This window comes from Ranitomeya variabilis, chromosome 6, assembly GCF_051348905.1.
Source record: "Ranitomeya variabilis isolate aRanVar5 chromosome 6, aRanVar5.hap1, whole genome shotgun sequence".
Classification (NCBI taxonomy): domain Eukaryota; kingdom Metazoa; phylum Chordata; class Amphibia; order Anura; family Dendrobatidae; genus Ranitomeya; species Ranitomeya variabilis.
In genome coordinates, this window is record NC_135237.1 from 454,443,561 (window position 1) to 454,462,944 (window position 19,384).

Below are 19,384 nucleotides of genomic sequence, written 5' to 3' on the forward strand. Positions count from 1 at the left end.
ACTTACAGTATATACACACACATGGCACGCACTTATATACCCACACATGGCACGCACTTACAGTATATACACACACATGGCACGCACTTACAGTATATACCCACACATGGCACGCACTTATATACACACACATGGCACGCACTTACAGTATATACCCACACATGGCACGCACTTACAGTATATACCCACACATGGCACGCACTTATATACACACACGGCACGCACTTATATACACACATGGCACGCACTTACAGTATATACACACACATGGCACGCACTTACAGTATATACCCACACATGGCACGCACTTACAGTATATACACACACATGGCACGCACTTACAGTATATACCCACACGTGGCACGCACTTATATACATACACGGCACACACTTATATACACACATACACCTACACACACATACACACAGATGCGGCACAACAAATGCTCATTTGATACATGTGATTCACATAAACACACACACAGCTCACAGACAGCACACACTATACAATGCACACACCTCAGATACATGCTTTATGCTGGAGGGAATGAGATGTTCCACACTATCAGCTGCAGCCCTCCTGCTCCCAGCAGCACTGTCCCAGCAGACACCTCCCTGCCTTCTCCTCTGCTGGGACTGCCGACAAGAGCAGGAGGTGCTGACAGCAGGACAGGAGCCATTTCCACCAGGAGCAGCACACACAGTGGGACGGTGCTCTACTACTTATCTGCCAGCTCAGGTTGGTAGCTGCCATCTCTAGCTCCCCCTCAGAGGCTCTGTGCAGGAGGAGCTGACAGAAGGACAGGAGCAGCTCACACAGTGCTGCACTGCTTACCTCACAGCTCAGGTTGGTAGCTGCCATCTCTAGCTCCCCCTCAGAGGCTCTGTGCAGGAGGAGCTGACAGAACAGGAGCAGCTCACACAGTGCTGCACTGCTTACCTCACAGCTCAGGTTGGTAGCTGCCATCTCTAGCTCCCCCTCAGAGGCCCCGTGCAGGAGGAGCTGACAGGACAGGAGCAGCGCACACAGTGCTGCACTGCTTAGCTCACAGCTCAGGTTGGTAGCTGCCATCTCTAGCTCCCCCTCAGAGGCCCCGTGCAGGAGGAGCTGACAGAAGGACAGGAGCAGCTCACACAGTGCTGCACTGCTTAGCTCACAGCTCAGGTTGGTGGCTGCCATCTCTAGCTCCCCCTCAGAGGCCCCGTGCAGGAGGAGCTGACAGAAGGACAGGAGCAGCTCACACAGTGCTGCACTGCTTAGCTCACAGCTCAGGTTGGTGGCTGCCATCTCTAGCTCCCCCTCAGAGGCCCCGTGCAGGAGGGCAGGAGCACTGGCCAATGAGCGCTTCTATCACTCTGATGGGGGAGGTTCAGTGGCCGCTGCTCCTGTGCTTCATTGCACGCTCCTTTTTCACTGCAGAAACATCCAGACAGTCCCTGAGTACATGGCCTGTGGTGACATCACGGTCACATGGCAGGTCACCTGATCGTGATGTCACTACAGGTCCTTAACCAGTCTCTACATCGGAAGCTTCACTGATAATGCTATTATTATCAGTGAAGCGTCTGCTGTAGATACTGGGGGCCCCCAAAGGGCTGGGGGCCCCCCAAGGGAGTGGGGGCCCCAGGCAGCTGCCTAGTCTGCCTGGCCCTAACGCCGGCCCTGTAAGCAATCACTCTCTCTCTGCCTTTCTGCACTTGTGACAGCACTGCTTCCAATTCCGCGTTGCTGGCGTCAGTGTAAAGTACGAATGGTTGGTCATAGGATAGGCCAGGACTTCATCTCCCGTGAGAGCCAACTTCAACCGGGTGAAGGATTCTTCTAGCCTGCTGTTCCACTCAAACGGAGGATTCTTATTCTTGGCCTTCTTGGATTGGCCCACTAGAAGGGCTTGCAGGGGTTCGGCTATCTTAGTGAAGTCCTTGATGAATCTCTGGTAGAAGCCTACCAATCCAAGGAACTGCCGTACTTCAGGAATGGTGTTGGGTTTTGGCCAGTCCCTAATAATGGTGACTTTGTCAGGATCTGGTGCCACGCCTTCTGTGCTGACTACGTGGCCTGTGTACTGCACACTGCACCTTGGGCTTCAACAGGTGACACTTGGACGGCTTCGCTTTCAAGCCAAAGTTGAATAGGGCTTCAAACACCTCGGCCAGGTGCTTCAAGTGGTCCTCATAGGTCTTGGAGAAGACGATGACGTGATCCAGGTACAACAGAACGGTTTCAAAGTTCTTATGCCCTAGGGAACACTCCATCATCCTCTGGAACATCCCCAATGCATTACAAAGTCCGAATGGCATACAGTTGAACTCGCTTAAGCCCATGGGTGTCGTGAAGGCAGTCTTTTCTTTATCCGCCTCTGCCATGGGAACCTGCCAATACCCACTGGTGAGATCTAAGGTGTAATAGTTAGCAGATTTCAGAGCAGCTAAAGATTCCTCAATTCTGGGTAATGGGTAGGCATCCTTATGTGTAATGCTGTTAATCTGCCTGTAGTCAACACACATCCTCATTGTAACATCTTTCTTTCTAATGAAGACTAACGGAGCTGCCCAGGGGCTACATTTGTCTCTGATCACCCCAACCTCCTTCATCTCCCATAACATACCCTTGGCACATTGATAGTGAGCTGGATGTACAGGCCAGTACCTCGCTTTATTGGGCGGATGATCTCCATTAGGTTATGATGTTGGACCCCTTTTACCTGCCCAAGGTCTAGTGGATGTTTGCTAAAGACTCAGTCATACTCCTGGACCACCCGGTAAGCCCTATTTTGGTGTAAAGGGGTGGAGCCAGTGCCTATGTGTAACTTCTGACACCAATCCTGCAGCTGGTCTGCAGAGTCATTGTCCTCCGCCTGATCGGATGGGACCAAGGGTTCTACTGCCTGTATTGCGTTGTTATTGACAGTAAACAGCTTAGCAAGGGTGGTATATCGGGGTAAATGGACATCTTTTTCCCCACAATTCAGGATGCATATCAATACCCTCCTCTTGCGGACATTAACTAACCCTCTGGCTGTCAGTATGGTGGACCTACTATCAGAATACACGGCTCTACCAGGGCCTGATAGTCTTGATCCCTGAGGCCTATTGCTGCACGAAACCAGATTAACATTTCACTCCTAGGAGGTATTGTAATGGGGATTGGGTCACTCACTCTGCCGCTGCCGACTTCTCCACCAGACAGCTCTATCTGTTGTCTCTGCATCAGGGCTTTGATCTCATTTTGCAGGACATGCTGCTCACTGGAACTGGCAGTTTCGGCTACCTGCTGCAATAAAACAATAACCTTGGCAAGACAATTTTCTTTCACATTGGTACCTAAGGTCATCATTGGGTTATATTCTCGCCGATCAATATCTACAATTATCAGACCTTGGGCTTTCAACTCTACCCGCCCCAACTTAATGGTCACCTCCTTATACCCCACTTGTGGCAAAGTCTGGCCATTGCTGGCGACTACTGTCAGATCATTATCTGGGCCGAGGATAATATCAGAGTCAGCCCAGTACCGTTTGTAAAGAATATATGGCATAGTCACCACCAGGGAGCCGGTGTCCAGTAAAGCGTTCATCGGGATGCCGTCAATCACAACTGGGAGGACCAGTCATCCTCTGACGCACTTGGCTCGCCAGCTTTGTGGGTCTGATCATCCTACTCCTGGGGGGTTGGCCCTCTGTCCCAGGGGTTACTCATTTAAATTGCAGAATTTTGGATGTGCCCCGCTTTGCTGCAGTGGCGACAGATGGGTTGCCCGTCCTGGTCGTAGCAGTCGTTGTCTCTCCCTCTGGTCGGTGGGATCCTCTTCTGCCGTCTCCATGGACATCATCTGGATTGGAGGCCAGCTGGTTCTTCTCCTTTGGGGACACTTGCATGGACTGCATGGTTTTGGTTAGTGCAGCCACACTTTTGGTCAGCTCCTGGAACTGGAGACGCAGTCCTGCAGCAGTGTCATTATCTTGGGTCTGCGCGTCGGCCTCAACGGGGGCCTGTGGAAAGGATGCCACTTCCTGTTGTTATGTAATTGCTGGGCACCTACGGGGCACTGTGCGGCTTGAATTTGGTTCATGCAGTACCCGGATGGCCCTGTCTTTAAAGTGTGCAAAGTTAAGGTCAGGGTTTTGTAGGGCCAAGATGCACAGCAGAGTCCTGTGGGTGCTGGACAAGAGTCCCTCAATAAATTGCTCCTTTAACAATCTGTCCCCATCTTGCATGCTGTCAGGGTCAACCTGTAATATGGCCTGCAGCGCCTCCTGGAGATTAAGGGCATAGTACTGTATACTGTCCTGCCCCCTTTGTTTACACCCAAAGAATCTCTTTTTCATCTCTGCTGCAATGCGGGCTTCAAAGGTATCCTTCAGCCTGGCCAACATTTGCTTGACAATTCTTTTATTGGTGTCCAGCCAGGACTTTACCTTCCTCTGAGCTGTACCAGTTAACTGGCCAGTGAGGATGTAGACCTTTTGATTTTCAGACAGGGGGTACACTTCAAACAAACTACAGAGTTTCTCCTTAAAATCGCTCAGGGTGTGTGACTCCCCTGAGTACTGCGGTAACCAGGCTGCTCCCCGTATGTACGGCATTGATAATAGCATTATGGATGGTGTGGCTGTGGCTGCCGCTGGATCTGGCCGGTCCATGGGGGCTGCAGCTGCTGCTGGATCTAGCTGCATTAAGGGGGCTGTGGCCGCAGCCGCCGCTGAATCTCCACCCGGACTGGACATTTTCTCTTCCCCCCTAGTGAAACTCAGCCACGCCCTGCGTTTCATTACCGGAGTCAGCGGCTGCTCCACCGGCGGTCTGGATGGTGCTCCTTCTGGTTTTCAAGTCGGGGCCTCCTCCTTTTTCGTCCGCTGATGGCAGAGCACCGAGCGCAGCTTCCCTTCACGCTTTCTTTTGCTATGCCCATGAAGACACACCCACTCTGCTCCTCGCATGCCACACAGTTTAATAAAGTCCTGTTCATGATGCCAGAAAAGCAATACGAGCTAGGGCCATGGGGTACTCGGAACCAGGTCGGACGGCTCTTATAGAGCCGGTCACGGCAGCGGTGACCAGGTCCGAACCCTGGACGCGAAATAAAAATAAGAAAGGGGAAGTTCATAAGGGATTGTATGTGGCGCCACCTATGGTGTTCGGCTATAAATGGCCGACGCTGCTTAAGGAGACTGCTGGAATGGTTCTGCTCACCAGAGGTGGAGCGGGGCCCCAGCGCTACTGGTACAGTTTTGTAAGGGACTAGTGGACGTTGGGGTGCAGGACTGAGGCTACAGGACTGAGGGTGCAGGAATAACTAGAGGACACAAGGGTTTCAGTTTTCTTTACCTTTAATCCCAGGTTGCAGGTGCAGTCTGGGGCACAAGTCACAGCTGGTGATGGAGATCCGGGCAGACTGGAAGCAATTCAGAATCCACCTATCCATGTGGGGTTGGAGGTCTTCCTACTGCGCTGTTCTCTGGGTGCTTGGTGCTTTTAGTTCTCCTCAAGTCCCTCTCTCAGTCTGTCCACTAAATGATGCATGGCAGGCAGCTTGAACCTGTTCCAGCTCCCTCATGGTGACTTCGGACTCTCGTATGCTGGGTGTCAGCTGGGGCCATGAGACTTGCAATCTCCTGTCCTCTGGATTTGGTTGTGGGGCCTGCAGTTCACACACAACCACAGATTCCAGTGTCCGGTCTTCGGCGCTCAGTCCTGGGGTGAGCTCAGTCACAGCACCTATCGCCCTGATTCTCCTAACTTGCCTCTTCCTCCTTCACTGTCTGCTCCCTCACACACACACTCTCTCTGACTGAGTAACCCCGCCTCCAGACCAGAACTTATAGGGAAGATCCCCTGAAAACTGGGTTAGAGCTCCCCCTTCTGGTCTGGAGTCAGGAAAGGTGTTGGATGCGGACATCAGCTGGTAATGGGACCATTCTTTGCTTCCAGGCATGGCATCACCCCCCTTGAGGAAGGCAATGCCACTTTGGCAACAGGACTCCTGGGGTGCCACACATCCATGAACACCAACTGAACCTTCTGACTCACGGCCTTATGGAACGCAAGCGCTGAGCCGTCACCAAGGAGACATTGCGCGCAAGCATGCATATTGGCCCCTTGTCTGAATATCAGTGTCATTGGAAAAGAAGCACATGCGCAAGGGATTGCCAAAGGATTTGCTGCATGTGCATAAAGTCTAAAGACATGGAGATCATTATCAAGCAGTATGAAAACGAGGTGCAGACTAAGGGCTCTTTTCCATTTGCGAGAAACACCTCCATGTCTCGCATGTGAAAACCAAGCTGTGGCGCCGGACTTGGGAGCGGAGCATGCAGCTCCATGTGTTCCTATGCGGCCACACGCTCTGCTCTGGAGTGCCGGCGCCAGAGCTTGGTTTTCACATGAGAGACACGGATGTTTATCTCGCAAATGGAAAAGAGCCCTAACAATATAAAAGGTATTATTGTTGCATAAGAGGAATGATTCATATGTGAATCAAAACATTAGTTGGAAATAAAGTGCAGTGTGCAAATGCCCAGATATTGAAATTTTTTTAAAAAAATTATTAATTGTTGGGGGGACACTAAATCAACCGCCTTTTGTCTTTTATTAACTACCACACACAAAAGCAACAGTGATGCATACATAGTAGTGTATTGATAAACTATTACATACTAATTAGGAACCACACAATAAAGTGTGCTAGTGATTAAAAAGTGAGTGTGCATAAAGTGAAAAGTGCATTGAAAATATTATTAGGTGTGTATTGAAATCCTAAAATAGTGCAAACATGAATAAGATTAACTACCGTATATACTCGAATATAATCCTAGATTTTTAGCCCTTTTTTTAGGCTGAAAGTGCCCCTCTCGGCTTATTCTCGAGTCGTCCGAGGGGTTCGGCGGGGTTGGGGGAACTGCAGGAGCCGGCGGCTTTCACATCATACTCACCCACTCCTCGTGCGATCGCTGCAAGTCCTCCCTGCATCACTCTGTTGTCCCGGCGCACAGGGGTGAACCTAGCCTCTCTGCTGCCTGAGGCGAACTGCAAAATGGCACCCCCCTGTGGGCCCCCCCCTTTAACACATACCACGCTTCATGATGCAAAGATACAGCACAGAAATATAGCACAGCCACATAGCATATAACAGAGCCCACGTAGTATATAACACAGCCCACGTAGCATATGACACAGACCACGTAGTATATAACACAGCCATGTGGCATATAACAGCCCATGTAGTTTATAACACAGCCCACATAGCATATAGCAGTCGGGTAGCATATAACAGCCCACGTAGCATATAGCACAGCCCACGTAGCATATAGCACAGCCCATGTAGCATATATCACAGCCCACGTAGCATATAACAAAGCCCACGTAGTACATAGCACAGCCACGTAGCATATAACAGCCAACGTAGCATATAACACAGCCCTGGTAGCATATAGCAGTCGGGTAGCATATAACAGCCCATGTAGCATATAGCACAGCCCACGTAGCATATATCACAGCCCACGTAGCATATAACAAAGCCCACGTAGTACATAGCACAGCCACGTAGCATATAACAGCCCACGTAGCATATAGCACAGCTACGTAGCATATAGCACAGCCACGTAGCATATAGCTCAGCTTATATTTATTCTTTAACTCTGGGCCATCTTCACACATTGCAGGAAATATCCGCTGCAGCTTTGTGAATGAATCTGCAGGTTACTGATGAGTTCACCCTACTCAGGCTATGGTGAAGTCCGTGGCAGGTTTCACACCCTGCATTTTTCTGCACTGTGTGAATGGGATGGTGAAACTCCCGCTACCTGTATAGTACTATAGATTGCTGCAGATGTGTGCAGAATCCACAGCAAGGTCTGGACGTGTGAACTTATAAAATCTGCAGGGAATCCGCAGCACAGACAGAACTGTGAACACGCACAATCTGCACCTGGTCCCTAACACACCCAGCTCTCCGCCAGTCACTGCAGCCGCCTGATAGTGTGCGCGTAGGAGCACAGAACAATGCAGCTGCTGTACCTCGGCAGCGGAGCTGCACAGAGCAGCAGTGGCCGGAGCACATACTTACCATACTGGAGAAGACTACATCCGGGAGGTAGAGGACCTTTCATGATGTCACGAGCATGTGATCAGTCACGTGTTGTCACTGATGTCGCAGCTGAGTTAATGTTGCAGGAGGAGCAGAACCCGGCCAGTCACACACAGATCCGGCTCTTTTTGGTGATCCTTCTTGCAATGGCCGCTGCACTTGCCCGGGTGCTGACGCCGGCCTTGAGCCCTGTATAATAGAGTACTAACTGAACCTGCATCTCCAACGCAAATTCAGTTACTACAGCAGCAGAATCTGCCGCCCCCTCACTTCAGTGAAGGCGGTGCTGCCTGAGGCAAAGCACTTAACTTGCCACATGGTAGCGGTGCCCCTGCTGGCGCAGCAGCTCTTCCTGTGTTCAGCAGTCACATGGTACCGCTCATTAAAGTAATGAATATGGACACTAGTGATGAGCGAATATACTCGTTACTCGAGATTTCTCGAGCATGCTCGGGGGTCCTCCGAGTATTTTTTAGTGCTCGGAGTTTTAGTTTTTCTTGCCGCAGCTGAATGATTTACATCTGTTAGCCAGCTTAAGTACATATTAGATGTAAATCATTCAGCTGCGGCAAGAAAAACTAAAACTCCGAGCACTAAAAAATACTCGAAGGACTCCCGAGCATGCTCGAGAAATCTCGAGTAACGAGTATATTCGCTCATCACTAATGGACACGTCTCCGCTCCCATAGGTGTAGCAAGCATATTCATTACTTTAATGAGCGGTACCATGTGACCGCTCAGCACTGGAAGGAGCTGCCGGCCCGGGACAATGGAAAAGCAGGGATGTGCCAGGAGGGTGTGAGTATGACAGGGGAGGGTGAGCCATGCAATATTCACCTGTCCCCGTTCCACTGCCAGGCTCTGTCTTCCGCGTCCTCTGCCTGTGACGTTCAGGTCAGAGGGTGCGATGATGTGTTTAGTGCACACCCTCTGCCTGAACAGTCACTGCAGAGACCCGAAAGACACAGCGGCGGATGGCGGTGGAACAGGAAAAGGTAAATATCGCAAGTGCCGGGGGCCTGAACCAGGCGCGACACCACCACCTCGCCCCCAGCGACAAGAGGTGAGTATGTCATTTTTTTTTTATCACAGCAGCAGCATATGGGGCATATTATTCTATAGAGCATCTTATGGGGCCATCAATTTTTATGGAACATTAGATGGGGCATATTATTCTTTGGAGCATCTTATGGGGCCATCAACCTTTATGGAGCATTAGACGGGGCATATTATTCTATGGAACATTTTATGGGGCCATCAACCTTTATGGAGCATTATATGGGGCATATTTTAATATGGAGCATCTTATGGGGCCGTCATTAACCTTTGTGATTCATTATATAGGGCATATTTTGTATGGAGCATCTTATGGGGCCTATCATGAACTGTATAGAGCATTATATGGGGCTCCTGATTCAATATGGATATCTTAAGAACCTTTAACGTACTGATATCTCAATTAATTTTAGTTTTATTGATAACTATTTTTATCTTTGAAATTTACCAGTAGCTGCTGTATTTCCCACCCTAGGCTTATACTCGGGTCAATAAGTTTTCCCAGTTTTTTGTGTCAAAATTAGGGGCCTCGGCTTATACTCGGGTCGGCTTATACTCGAGTATATACAGTAAGTATTATCAAACATGAAAATATACCCAAAGGAGAACCCAATTTAGGCTGTGTGCACACGTTGCGTTTTTTTGTTTGCGTTTTTTCGCTATAAAAACGCGATAAAAATGCATTAAAAATGCATATATATGCATCCTATCATTTAGAATGCATTCTGCAATTTTAGTGCACATGATGCATTTTTTTCCGAGAAAAAAAACGCGTCGCTGTAAAAAATGCAGCATGTTCATTAATTTTGCGTTTTTTCGCGTTTTTCCTGCTATATAATGCATTGGGAAAGCTCCAGAAAAAAAACGCGAAAAAAACGCGGTAAAAATGCATGCGGTTTTCTTGCTGAAAATGTCCGGTTTTCTTCAGGAATTTTCTGCAAGAAATTCTTACGTGTGCATATACCCTTAAAGTAAACTAAGGCTACTTTCACACATCAGGTTTTTTCATTCTGGCTGATTACGGCTCTTTTGTGAAAAACCGGAACCGGCGAAAATAAAAACCGGAACCGATTTTTCCCCATTGAGTTGTAATAGCGCTGGATTGCGCCGCATGGCCCAGCGTTCTTTCCGTTTTTTTCCGGATCCGGCAAAAATTTTGATTCCGGCATCTGGAAAAAAACGTCTACTGTAACGTTTTTTGTCTGCGTCGAAAAAGCCGGAAGGGCCGGATCCGGTTCTTCCGGCTTTTCGCTACAATGCATGTCTATGGACGCCGGAATGCACCGGATCCGGAAAAAAGTGGATCTGGCAGCCTGATCCGGTTTTTTAATCTGAGCATGCTCAGAACCTATAGGCCTGCCCCCAGGACACATATATAAAACAATGCCATTGAGGCCCTCACTTATTTCCAGCCATATTGCAAGAGAGCCAACACCCTGCCACACCCTGCCTTCCAGCAAGAGCCTAGCCTGCCTTGCAGCAAGAGCCTGCCTTCCAGCTAGAGCCTGCCTGCCTGTCAGCAAGAGCCTGCCTGCCTTCCAGCAAGAGCCTGCTTGCCTGAAAGAGCCTGCCTGCCTGCTATCAGCCATGTCTTCTTCTGGGAGCCCTCCCACTCGTCGGCATCGCACTGAGGTAAATATATATGTTTTTTATATAATGTTTTGCTCTCTCTCACGCTCTCTTTCGCGCTCTCTCGCACTCTAGCTCTGTCTAGCTCTCTCTTTGTCTAGCTCTCTCTCTCTGTCTAGCTCTCTCTCTGTGTCTATATATATTAATGTATTTCACCATCTTTCATTTTTGTAGGAAGCTGCTACTGCAGCAGAAGAGGTGCTTCCGGAAGAAGACCGAAAGGGTGGAGAAAGACCTGAAGCGGGATCACAATTGGTATGTTTCTTTCATGCATCGCGGAACCACAAACCACACACTACACCCAACACATAAAAACAAAAGATCCTTGCAGAAAGAACAATGCACACAACACATAGAAACAGATCATTGGACACATCACACAACATAAACAGAATGATCATTATTAGTGTTGAGCATTCCGATACTGCAAGTATCGGGTATCGGCCGATACTTGCTGTATCGGAATTTCCGATACCGAGATCCGATACTTTTGTGATATCGGGTATCGGGTATCGCAACAACATTAATGTAATAATGTGTAAAAAAGAGAATTAAAATAAAAAATATCGCTATACTCACCTGTCCGACGCAGCCGGGACCTCAGCGAGGGAACCGGCAGCGTTGTTTGTTTAAATTTCGCGCTTTTACTTGGTTACGTGAAGTCCCGGCTTGTGATTGGTCAGGGCGGCCATGTTGCCGGGACGCGGACCAATCACAGCAAGCCGTGACGAAATTACGTCACGGCTTGCTGTGATTGGTCCGCGTCCCGGCAACATGGCCGCCATTAACCAATCACAAGCCGTGACGTCACGGGAGGCTGGACATGCGCGTATTCTGAAAAGCGCGCGTGTCCAGCCTCCAGTGACGTCCCGGCAACATGGCCGCCATTAACCAATCACAAGCCGGGACGTCACGGGAGGCTGGACATGCGCGTATTTTGAAAAGCGCGCGTGTCCAGCCTCCAGTGACGTCCCGGCAACATGGCCGCCATTAACCAATCACAAGCCGGGACGTCACGGGAGGCTGGACATGCGCGTATTTTGAAAAGCGCGCGTGTCCAGCCTCCCGTGACGTCACGGCTTGTGATTGGTTAATGGCGGCCATGTTGCCGGGACGCGGACCAATCACAGCAAGCCGTGACGTAATTTCGTCACGGCTTGCTGTGATTGGTCCGCGTCCCGGCAACATGGCGCCGTGACCAATCATAAGCCGGGACGTCACTGGAGGCTGGACACGCGCGCTTTTCAAAATACGCGCGTGTCCAGCCTCCCGTGACGTCACGGCTTGTGATTGGTTAATGGCGGCCATGTTGCCGGGACTCGGACCAATCACAGCAAGCCGTGACGTAATTTCGTCACGGCTTGCTGTGATTGGTCCGCGTCCCGGCAACATGGCCGCCCTGACCAATCACAAGCCGGGACCTCACGTAACCAAGTAAAAGCGCGAATTTTAAACAAACAACGCTGCCGGTTCCCTCGCTGAGGTCCCGGCTGCGTCGGACAGGTGAGTATAGCAATATTTTTTATTTTAATTCTTTCTTTTACACATTAATATGGTTCCCAGGGCCTGAAGGAGAGTTTCCTCTCCTTCAGACCCTGGGAACCATCAGGAATACCGTCCGATACCTGAGTCCCATTGACTTGTATTGGTATCGGGTATCGGTATCGGATTGGATCCGATACTTTGCCGGTATCGGCCGATACTTTCCGATACCGATACTTTCAAGTATCGGACGGTATCGCTCAACACTAATCATTATAGATATCAAAATGTACACAACAATAAAAAGGCTAACTACAAGCACATCATTTTTATGTTATTTTTCTTTTAGAGTTTGGATTCTGGTGCTCGATCCAGAGGACCTTCGAGTGGCTCCCAGGGTCGTCGGCGTGAGAGTTGTGGCGGCCGTCATCGTGTAAACAGCATTTTTTTTGTTTGTTTTTGGAATTTTCTTTATGTTGTTTTGAATCTAATTTTAATTTTATTTTTTTTGTCCTTTTTTATAACAGGCTTCACAGCGTGCTCCTAATTCTGACGGTGAGGAGGTTGGCCTCAATATTGATATCCTCATCAATCTGATCCGAGACAGGGAGCCGCTGAGGAACATGGGTGACCGCCGCCATGCTGATGTCATAGTGACCCGTCGACTCTGGGAGCAAGTATGCCAACAGCTAGTAGAGAACTGGGAGGACCTCGATGTTCGGGCCCAGAATCAAGAACGTAAGTATGCACAGTTGCTATGTTGATGCATTCTAAGTATTGTATCTTAACCAATTTGTGTTTCTCCTTTTTTTTACAGGTAAGAGGATTGTGAAGCGGTGGCAGTCTATCAGGGATCGCTTTAAGAAGGATTTCAACAAAGAGATGCGGGCCCCGAGTGGTTCTGGAAGACGCAGGAGCAGATACAAATATGCCCAAGCCCTGTCGTTCCTCAGGTCAACGATGGTGACCCGAAGGTAAATATTACCCACCACTAGTGTTGAGCATTCCGATACCGCAAGTATACTTGCGGGTATCGGAATTCCGATACCGAGATCCGATACTTTTGTGATATCGGGAAATGGTATCGGGATTAATATCAATGTGTAAAATAAAGAATTAAAATAAAAAATATTGCTATACTCACCTCTCCGACGCAGCCTGCACCTTACCGAGGGAACCGGGAGCCTTCTTTGCTTAAAATGCGCGCGTTTACTGCCTTCCGTGACGTCACGGCTTCTGATTGGTCGCGTGCCGCCCATGTGACGGCGACGCGACCAATCACAACAAGCCGTGACGTAATTTCAGGTCCTGAATGCCTAATTCTAGGCATTCAGGATTTGAAAATTACGTCAGGCTTGTGATTGGTCGCGTGCCGCCCATGTGACCGCGACGCGACCAATCACAACAAGCTGTGACGTAATTTCAGGTCCTGAATGCCTAATTCTAGGCATTCAGGATTTGAAAATTACGTCACGGCTTGTGATTGGTCGCGTGCCGCCCATGTGACCGCGACGCGACCAATCACAAGCCATGACGTAATTTTCAAATCCTGAATGCCTAGAATTAGGCATTCAGGACCTGAAATTACGTCACGGCTTGTTGTGATTGGTCGCGTCGCTGTCACATGGGCGGCACGCGACCAATCAGAAGCCGTGACGTCACGGAAGGCAGTAAACGCGCGCATTTTAAGCAAAGAAGGCTCCCGGTTCCCTCGGTAAGGTGCAGGCTGCGTCGGAGAGGTGAGTATAGCAATATTTTTTATTTTAATTCTTTATTTTACACAGTAATATGGATCCCAGGGCCTGAAGGAGAGTTTCCTCTCCTTCAGACCCTGGGAACCATCAGGGATACCGTCCAATACTTGAGTCCCATTAACTTGTATTGGTATCGGGTATCGGTATCGGATTAGATCCAATACTTTGCCGGTATCGGCCGATACTTTCCGATACCGATACTTTCAAGTATCGGACGGTATCGCTCAACACTACCCACCACATGTAATAACCAATGTTTTACATGTCTAACCCTCTTTTGCTGTTTCAGCAAGGGCCATTCAATATCAGTATATTAATTATATATTTTTTCTCTTTGTTCCACAGCACTGTCGGGAGCACTCGGGAGCCTGCAGCTGAGTTGAACCCTTCTGGGGCGATCCCTCAGGAGTCCCCCACTGAGGGACACTTCGACAGTCCCAGCCCCTCTGCACCTTCCCACTCTGCACCTTCCCAGCCTTCCCACCCATCTGATCCCTCGGTCCCATCCACCAGCGCTGGAGCATCATGGCCGGTTCCATTGCATGAATCTGCTGGTGAGGATATAGGTTTTCCTGTACCCCACCCCTCTGCTCCTGCCACCTCTAGTACACCTGTGGCTTCGGGGCACCTGCGGCAGAGGGGTCAGGTACAGAGCTATGCGCCCGAGTTCTTGCACCTGAACGCTTCCTTCCAGAACTATCTCAAAGTTTTGTCCAAGCAAATGGCTGCAGGTTTCAATTTAATAAATAAAAGCATACTCGAGTTGCATGCACTTCTGCTAACGATGCGTTCAGAGGCAAGTCAGTCACCGAACCACACCTTTTTCCGGTTGGTACTTGAGTAAATGGAGAAGCTATCTACTGATCAGCAGATGCAAGTAATGGAAGCCTGCCAATCTACTCTAGTGCTCATTGCCTCCAAAGCCACCGCTCTTGCCACCCCTCCTGCACCTGCCCCTCCTTCAGCCACTGTCCATCACTACAGCCACTACCATCCTCCTGCCCGTGCCCCATCCCACCAACCTCACCTTTACCCACATCGTGCCCGTGCCCCGTCTCGCCATCCAGACAACTACCAGCATCCGGCCCGTACCCCTTCCCACCATCCAGACCAGTATGAACATACCTCCCCATACCAGTTCCCAACAACATATTCCGCGCCTCCTCACCCTGCCCACTACCACCAGCCTCCTTCAGCCGTCATCTCCCAACCCTCTTCTCCACCCATCACCGCTTCTTCCTCCCAATCCTCCCAAACCATCAGCTACACCCCTCCATCATACCAAATTCCTAACCCAACTCCCAGTTTCCTGTCCACCCGTTCACTTGCTTTCTCCACCCCTTCACCACTACCTATTGATCCTTCCCTATCACCACCACCAAATTCCTCTATCCACACTCCCACTGTCGAAATGTCCCAATCTGACAGCCCCTCCAGCACTATCTCCACCCCGACTTATTTAAACCTCTAAGTTTTTGGCGCAGCCAAACTAAAGTTTATTTTTGTGTTGCCAAAGAGAAGTTTATTTTTGTTTTGTTAAAAAAAATTGTAATAAAAATGTGTTTTTAAAGCAAATTTGTATTTTCTTTATAAGGTATAGTTAACACTTGGGTTAAACAAGGTTTATTGGTTAGAGGTAAAAAAAACAGGTACACAACTTGGGTAAATAAAGGTAATATACTTTGGGTAGAACCCAAACAGGTACATAACTTGGGTAAAAGAAGGTAATATACTTTGGGTAGAACCCAAACAGGTACACAACTTAGGTAAAAGAAGGTAAAATACTTTGGGTAGAACCCAAACAGGTACACAACTTGGGTACAATATGGTAAAATTCAGTTACAAGGTCAAAGTCAAATTGTTCAAACTGTCTCATCTTGCCAGTCTATTCTTCCTTCCGGTGACATAAAGTATTCTGCGAATTGGTCCCTAATTTGGGAAACTGTCATAGAACTTCTATACTGTAATGTTGTTTTATTCAGCCAAGGTGGTTTCTTCAGAGTGGTCCTCAATGGAAATCTGTTCCTTGGATATCACATAATTGTGCAGGACAACACAAGCTTTCACTACCTCGTCAACAGTGTCTGTCTTCAAGTTTATAGATGTCAGTAGAACTCTCCATTTGGCTGTAATAATTATAGTGGATAACTCAGGAGACTCTTTGCGTGGAACAAGACTACTACAGGACACAGTTTTATAAGTGGTAAAGTCTATAATATCACACGGTGATTCAAACAGGTGCAGAGAGAAACTCAAGTCCACAACACTTGGTGCAAATAATAAACGCAGCTTAGCAGTCTATAGGAAACTTCAGAGGAAAATGCAATCAAGCAGAAAGTCTATGAAGCACAGTTATTCTTGAGGATACTTGACACAAGTAAACCCTTGTCTTAGTCCAGGCACAGATAGATATGCTTATTAGGCAGTTCAAATCATATCTTAGCTCAACCAGGGAGGCCTGGTTAATAGTCTCAGGTTATTGCAAAGCAGCAACAGCTTACATGACCAGCAAATGCAGATGGAAGTAAACATGAACAGCAGATGAAGGAGGATTACTGGAAACTTGTGTATGCAGCAGGAACTCAGAGCAGAGTAGCAGGATCACCACACAGGTTCACAGGAGCAGGTGTATAGCCAGGGAGTAATCAGAGGTCAGGAGCTGGATGCAAGGCAGAATACTCTAGCACAGACTGAAGGCTGGGGTGGAGTTTTATAGCAGGAGACACAGTGCACATGAGACCAAAGACGCCATCTTGGAAAAGGGCAGTAATGCACAAAAGATAAAAAATGTTCAGAGTCCTGACATTACTCCCTCCTTAGAAGCGGCCTCAGGACGATCCTGGACCTGGTTTCTCAGGGAATCTCTGATGAAAATAAGAAATCTTCTGTTGGGCATTGCTGTTTTCCACAGGTTCCCAAGAGTCTTCCTCAGGGGGATATCCCTGCCATCTTATCAGATATTGGAGCCGATTCCTGCGAATCCTGGAATCAATAATTTCCTCCACCACGAATTGTTCTTGCCCATCAATCACCACAGGCTGCGGAGGTGGCACAACACGTCCCTGGAAGGTATTAGGAGATACAGGCTTTAGTAAAGATACATGAAAAACTGGGTGTACCTTCATTGTCCTAGGCAGCTTCAGCCGGCAGGCCACAGAGCTCACAATACCGTTGATCTTGGAAGGGCCAATGAATTTCTGTCCAAGTTTTTGTGAAGGAACGTTTAACTTCAGATTTTTAATTGCTATCCACACGGAATCTCCTACCTTGAACATGGGTGCAGGTTTACGGATTCTATCAGCCGATCTCTTATAACGTTCTTGAGCTGTGGTCAGGGATTCCTTCAGAACCTCCAGATTCTGTTTCATCGCAGTCAGCCTTTCCTCCACTGCCGGAACCGGAGAATTAATTGGAGACCTAGGTAAAATACACAAATGATAACCCAGATTGGCAAAGAAAGGTGTAAATTTAGTGGAGGCGCTCTGAGAATTATTATATGAAAATTCAGCTAACGGCAACAACTCCAACCAATCATCCTGGAGATGGCTGACACAACATCTTTGATATTGTTCCAGCGTCTGGTTGGTACGCTCAGTCTGACCATTTGTCTGGGGATGGTAAGCAGAAGAGAGACAGACATTAATATTGAGTGCAGAGCAAAACCAGAATTCCAGAATCTTGAAGTGAACTGTACTCCACGGTCAGAGATGATCTCATCCGGAACCCCATGCAACCAAAAGACATTCTGTATAACCAAGTTCACTGTATCTTTAGCTGAGGGGAGGCCGGTGCATGGAACAAAATGAGCAGCTTTAGTCAGGCGATCAACTACCAACATGATTGTATTCATGCCCCCCGATGTAGGCAGCTCCACAATAAAGTCCATTGATATAGACCCCCAAGGGCGGGACGGAACAGGTAATGGTTGTAGAAGACCCGTAGGTGCCACATGAGGAGTCTTGTAATGGGCACATACCTTGCAAGAGAGAACATAGTCCTTGGTATCCTTCAGGCAAGTTGGCCACCAGAAGAATCGGCTCAGGAACTCTTGTGTCTTCTGTACCCCCCTGTGACCAGCCAACTTGGAGTCATGTACCAACTTGAGGATCTGCAGATGGACTACCTCTGGGACGTAGATACGTCGATCTCTTAACCACATGCCACCCTTAAAGACAAAATTAATATCCACAGTCGGGTTGGCCAGAAATACATCACCTTCATAGGCCTCCCTGCACTCCTTCCATAAGTCCTGATAGTGGATAACTCTGATGAAATTGGCATCAGATAGAATGGTCTTGGACGGGGCTCCAGGTACGGCATCCGCAGCATGGATTCGGGATAAAGCATCAGCCTTCTCATTATGAGAACCTGGACGGTACGAGATAACAAAGTTAAATTGATTTAAAAATAAGTTCCAACGAGCCTGACGAGGAGAAAGACATCTAGCGGATCTAGAAACTCTAGATTGCGATGGTCAGTTAGCACTATGATCTGTTGTGCAGCTCCTTGCAGATGATGCCACCATTCTTTGAAAGCCGCAATAATAGCCAGCAATTCCTTGTCTCCCACGTCGTAATTCTTCTCTGCTGAGGTTAGTCTACGGGAAAAGAAAGCACAAGGATGTAGCAGACCCTTCTCTCCAGTTCTTTGGGAGAGAATTGCCCCCAAAGCATTATCAGAAGCGTCCACCTCCACAATGAAAGGAAGTGTTGGATCTGGGTGTATCAACAGCGGTGCTGATGTGAAACAGACTTTAAGCCGATCAAAAGCTTCTTGAGCCTGTGATGACCACTTAAGGGGCTTTTCCTTCTTTGTCAAGGAAGTAATGGGACGGACAATATCAGAAAAATTTCGAATGAAGCGTCTGTAGAAATTTGCAAAACCAATAAAACATTGGACCTCCTTAACGTTCTTGGGTACCGGCCAGTCAAGGATAGCCTGAATCTTACCAGATTCCATGTTCAGCCCCTGGGGAGAGATGATATAACCTAAGAACTGTATCTCAGAATGATGGAACTCGCATTTCTCCGGCTTAATATATAGATGGTTCTCTCTCAGACGTCTTAAAACAGTTTTGACATGTTCTTCATGTTCCTGTAGAGAGTCAGAAAAGATTAGTATATCGTCCAAATAGATCACTACAAACTGGTCCAACAAATCTCTGAAAATGTCATTAGCAAGGTGTTGAAATGTTGCAGGGGCGTTACAAAGCCCGAAGGGCATCACAAGAGATTCAAAGAGTCCATACCGGCATCTGAATGCTGTCTTCCACTCATCCCCTGGACGAATACGCAACAAATTATAAGCCCCACGAAGATCCAGTTTAGAGAACACCTTAGCATGGCGGACTCTTTCCAGTAATTCGGGAATCAGAGGC